We start from the raw sequence: 6,307 nt of genomic DNA, 5'->3' as shown, positions 1-6,307 counted from the left end.
GAATATAATGAGTTTGAGACAATGCTAGACCCATTAGGAGTTTTAAGAATTTTAATTCCCAATATCACATCAGCAACTCCTAAGTCTTTCATATCAAACTTAAGAGCATATGCTTAGTAGCTTTTATATTAGCAATGTCTTTGCTCATTATAAGCATCTCATCCACATATAGGCATACAATGACTTTCTGATCTGGAGTATCTTTAATGTAAACACATTTATCGCATTCAGTAATCTGAAATCCATTTGACAACATGGTTTGATCAAACTTTGCATGCCATTGTTTTGGTGTTTTTTTTAGTCCACAAAGTAACTTAATAAGTTTGCACACTTTATTTTCTTTACCAAGAACTACAAAACCCTCAGGCGGTTCTATATAAATTTCTTGTTCCAGCTCTCCATTAAAGAAGACGGTTTTCACATCCATTTGATAAATTTCAAGACCGTATACTGGAGCTATGGCAATTAACATCCGAATTGATGTAATCCTAGTCATTGGCGAGTATGTGGCAAAATAATCAAGACCTTCTTTTTGTCTAAAGCCTTTGACAAGAAGTCTTGCTTTATATTTGTCAATAGTTCCATCATCTTTCATCTTCCTTTTAAAGATCCATTTTGAACCCAAGGGTTTGTTCCTTGAAGGAAGATCAACCAACTCCCAAGTATGATTAGTTAGGATTGATTCAATTTCACTATTAATAGACTCCTTCCAAGAGGTTGAGTCGCTAGACAACATTGCTTCCTTGAATGTTTGAGGCTCACTTTCCAAAAGAAATGTTACAAAATAAGATTCAAATGAAGTAGATGTCCTTTTACGTTTACTGCGTCTTGGATTCTCTTCATTTGGTTCATTCTCTTTTGGTTCTTCTCTGGGTTGTGTAGACCCCCCCACTAGATGACTCAATTCTAGTTTTATACAGATAGATATGTTCAGAAAATTCAGCACTATCTGATTCCATTACTATGTTATCACGAATATATGGATGCTCGGGCTTATGAACCAAAAATCGACATGTCTTACTATTTGTGGCATATCCAATGAATACACAATCCACAGTCTTAGGACCTATTTTTACCCTCTTAGGTATAGTAACTTGGACTTTTGCTAGACACCCCCACACTTTGAAATATTTTAAGTTGAGTTTTCTACCTTTCCATTTCTCATATTGAATAACATGTGTCTTTGAGTGAGGCACTCTATTGAGTATTCGATTTGCTATAAGGATAGCTTCCCCCTGTAAGTTCTGTGGTAAACCTGAACTTATAAGTAACGCATTCATCATTTTTTTTAAAGTTTGGTTTTTCCTTTCTGCAATCCCATTAGATTGAGAAGTGTACGAAGCAGTAGTTTGATTAATTATTCCATTTTCTAAACATATTTCTGCAAATGGAGATTCATATTCTCCACCTCTATCACTTATGATCATTTTGGTATTTTTATCTAACTGATTTTCAACTTCAGTTTTATATTGCCAAAATGCATCTATTGCTTCATCCTAACCATTTAGAAAATAGACATAACAATATCTAGTGTAATCATCAATAAAAGTTATGAAATACTTTTTTCCACCACATGATGGTGTTAACTTCATGTCACAAATATCAGTGTGAATCAATTCTAAAGGATTTGAGTTCCTTTCAACAGATTTATAAGGATGCTTAACATAGTTTGATTCAACGCAAATTTGACATTTGATTTATTACACTCAAAATTTGGCAAAATATTTAAGTTGATAAGTTTTCGCAAGGTTTGTTATTAACATGTCCCAAACGTTCATGTCATAAACATTTAGACTAAAGCAAATAAGACGAAGCAAAATCTTTATGCATATCAACTGCAATTACATTGAGTTTGAAAAGGCCATCACTGAGATAACCTTTTCGTACATACATATCATTCTTACTTACTACTGCTTTATCAGAAACAAGTATACATTTGAATCTATTCTTAGTCAGAACTGGAATTAAAACTATATTCTTCTCAATTCTGGAACATATGAGACCCTATTCAAAGTCACCACCTTGCCTGATGTCTTCTTTAACAGAACCTTTCTAGTTCCTTCCACCTTTGCAACAGCGGAGTTTGCCATAAACAACTTCTCGTCTTTAGGTGCTGGAGTATATGACAAAAATAATTCTTTATTAGCATAAACATGGCATGAAGAACCAGAATCTATCCACCATTCTCTTAGATTTTCAACCAAGCTACATTCTAAGAGCATTGCACAGAGATAGTCCATTTCTACTTTGGATTCAGCCAAGTTTGCTTGATCCTTCTTTTTCTTATCCTTCTTAGGACTCGGGCATTCAGTAGCCCTATGACCATGTTTACCACAATTGAAGCAGTTTCCATTGAATTTCTTCTTAGGAGGATTGCTTTTTGGACGAGATGCTTTCTTTCTTTTCTTTACTTTTGTGGGATCTTCTTCAACAATATTTACTACAGATATTGCTGAGTTACCACGTGACCTCTTTTCTGCAGCCTTATTATCCTCTTCGATTCTCAACCTTATTATGAGATCTTCAAAAGTCAAATCCTTGCGTTTATGTTTCAAGTAGTTTTTGAAGTCCTTCCATAATTGAGGTTACTTTTCAATAACTGCAGCCACTTGAATGACATCATTCACAATCAATCCTACATTAAATATTATGTGAGTATTGAGGAAAAACTTAATATTTCTAACATAGGCATTAATTAAATTTATACCTTCATCAAGGAGATCATGGATTATGACCAGCAGTTCTTGAACTTGGGTGACGATGGTCTTACTGTCTATCATCTAATAGTCCAGAAACTTTGGCACAATGAACTTCTTCATTCTGGCATACTCTTTTTTGTACTTCTTTTCTAAAGCATCCCAGAGTTCTTTGATGTTTTGACATTGTTGTATACTTTGTACAGATCATCTTGCAGGCCATTCTTTTACATAAACAAACTGAGTGTGTCCATGCTTTTGTTACCAAGAATCGTTCTTCAGGTGGAGTATCATCCGACATAACAGGAACATTCTCACTTATGAACCTCTGCAGACTCAACGTAGTGAGATAGAAGAACATCTTTAGCTGCAATGTTTTGAAGTCGACTCCAGAAAGCTTTGCAGGTTTCTTAGCCGGAGCTAAGGCATCATTTTAACGATTGTGGGCAGATGATGTTGTTGCAGAATTCACAGTTTCAGCATTCACTTGACTTGAATTAGTCATTTTCATTCTGTCACAAATGACAGATAATTTAGTATTTGAAATACTAATAGTAAAGAATAAATGTTTACACAGACTGTTTCTGATTTAACGATAAAATTTTTATGTTCCTTTAATCGTTAATCGAATGAATTTTAAAAATTCAAGCAGAGTAGAAAAACATCAAGGTTTTGATCTCCAGAAACCTCAAATACAGAAACTTATTAAATTTCTTATGATTGTTATCAACCTGTATTTATAAGGTTAACCAATAAACAGAAACAGAAATAAGATAAAGTAGAAAAAATATACAAAATAATCGGAGTCCACAGAAAAAACTGTGTCTTCTTAAGAAATTTAATGCCCTCACTGTACCCGAGGTTATGGATTAATTTCTCTAAAGATAAAACAGATTAATCCAGTTAAAGAAATAGCGGTACCTCAAACTTCTTTAACTTCAGCGAACTTAAGAACATCAACAAGTCACACAGACTTTGGGATGAATGTGATGGAACCAATCTTAAGAACTCCGAGAGGAACGGTTCACAATGCCATATCTCCTTCAAATAATTGGCCTCCGGTAATCACATTAACAATGTCTCTACCATAAAGAATGACATATACAATTTTTCAAAAAGGCACATTTTCAGCCATAGCATAACTAATCTTCCATTTCCACCGGGCAAGAAGAAATGATAGCCTCCAATATAATAGGGGTCATATTTGTCCCACTGTGATGAGGAAATATATGAAAGCAAACTTGCATTTTCATATTCCAGATTTGCCAAATTCCAGCTAAACAAGCTCATTTCTCTAGCATTCATCGCAACACCATAATCCTTTTGTAAAATCTATGATCCTCGCAAGGAGAAAAAAATTGAGATAATTCTTTTCTAACCTTGCTTGCCTTGTCCAAATGTTCTGAGTAAGCAACCTCAACTTTTTTTTCCAAATACTCATCTACGGGCTTTCTATCAGCCCGATAGATCTGACATTGATATCTTACCTTATGAAGTGTATACGACGACCGTCAAACCAACAAACCAAGTATATTTCCTAGTGTATCTTTAAAAACACTCCTTCCTCGATAAACAATTGTCACTTTATTCCCTCCTTCTATATTTTTTGTGTACACCTATCCACCTGCACACATTCTTCCCTCCAAAACAATAACCTCAAACCTAAATAGCATTAGTTGTTGTGCAGCTGCTAACCAAGCAAGACATTCCCCAACAAGAATCACTCTGTCTTTGCTTGGCGCAACTGGGATCATGTTTTTAATTGTCACCTCTTCCCAAAATCAATACATCTGTATGAAAACAAATAGTTATAGGCAAAATCCAATAACTCGCTACACCGTTTAGGTAAACATCACAAAACATTTTGTTTGTTACCCAAATCGATACAGTTTCACACCATTATGTAATAATGTGAGTCCTAATTAAAATTTAGTGACATTGTTCTATCCCACCAACCACGCTAACAACCATAGCTTCAATTTTCTCATCCTTCCTTTGTTCGACAGAATTTCAGTCGTTAATGCAACTAAAGTCTCACAAGTTGACTCTTTTTTATACAAATAACTCATCTAGAACAACTCCTCTTCTCAAATTTTTACTTCTAAGCACTTTAAAATAACATTTGATTAGGAAAATCAGAACTTTTCACTTGAGTTTTGCTAACTTTACCTGAAGAAGATGAAGAAATTTTTTTTGATTGTTTTTCATTGACATTGCCGAGAAAACCATTGGATACTTGATCTAAAGATTGTAAACCTTCTGATTTACCTCGTCTTCTATTCATAGCAGGAGATGAAAATGATTCAGGATGAAATAAGATTTAGGGGTAGGGTTAGAATTTGGAACTTAACTGAAAATGGTAGTGAAATTAAGAGTTTGAGTTAGACAACTGAATACAGAACTGGATAAGGATTTTTTTGATGGATTTTATGCTTTTTGTAACGGCTTTAGCAACAGAGAAGAAGATGACGGGATCTGAGAAGAAGAAAATTGATGATTGGAAAAGATGTATTTGGTTTTATAGATTGTTTTCTTTGTTGTAACAGAGTGAAGAGGAAAGGAGAAATGAAGCTTTTTTGGTTGTTGAAATTGGAGGAGAAAATGAGGTGAAATATAAAAACAAAAAGATAAATATATGCATGACATTTAATATATTTTTGACTTAATTAAATTCATCCTTATTATTTAAGTTTAGTTTTTTTACATCCTTATAATTTTCATTTAATCAAAAATATCTTTTAAATAAATAAAATATGACCAAACAATATTTTTATTTTTTTGTCCATCTCAAACTTCAATAAATTTAGTTTTAGATTTGATATATTTTAATATTCAAATTTCAATTTAAAGACTATTGTGTTTCTTATTGGAACTCATAATAAGAAATCTGAGGCATCTTAATTCAGTCATTGAAACGTTATGTTTACATATCTGTCGTTGTTTTCTTGAAATGTGAATTCAGCTGTGTTTCTTATTTTGAGTTAAAATTCCTTAACAGTTGAGATTTAACTTCCATTATGTAAAAAAATTGAATTCTAAATTGTTGTTTATGTTTTGTATCACATGAACCCTATTTCTTTTTTTACAAAAGTCATGTTTATAAAGATAATTATAGGCCAAATACATAACAAATTCCTAAACTTTTTGGGTTTTTTCCCTCAGGTACCTCAACTACGTCATTTTTCAATTGAATCATTGAACCACCCATAATTTGTTTCCTTAAAACACTGTGAGTTGATTTTGATAAGCTTTTCTATTGTAAATGACTTCAATTGTGTTCGAATTGTAATAATTTTGATTGAAGAAATGAAGACAAACCGTGTTAGTCTCATTTGTTTTCTAATGTGTTCAAATGACTTATGTAAAACACAATTATTCTCAAACATTTTCACTATCAATTGGACTAATGATTTGTGGAACAACATATATATCCTCTATCAATACCCCTCACAAATCTGGTTCCACATCAGACAACGGTGTCTGTTTAAACGGAATAAATTATGGGAGTTCAATGATTCAATAGGAAAATGACTTAGTTGAGGTACTTGAGGGAAAAAACCAAACAAGTTTAGGGATCTGCTTATGTATTTTGCCGTAATTATATGAGATTT

This window comes from Solanum pennellii, chromosome 5 (genome assembly GCF_001406875.1).
Source record: "Solanum pennellii chromosome 5, SPENNV200".
NCBI classification, from domain to species: Eukaryota; Viridiplantae; Streptophyta; class Magnoliopsida; order Solanales; family Solanaceae; genus Solanum; species Solanum pennellii.
This window is presented reverse-complemented; position numbering follows the sequence as displayed.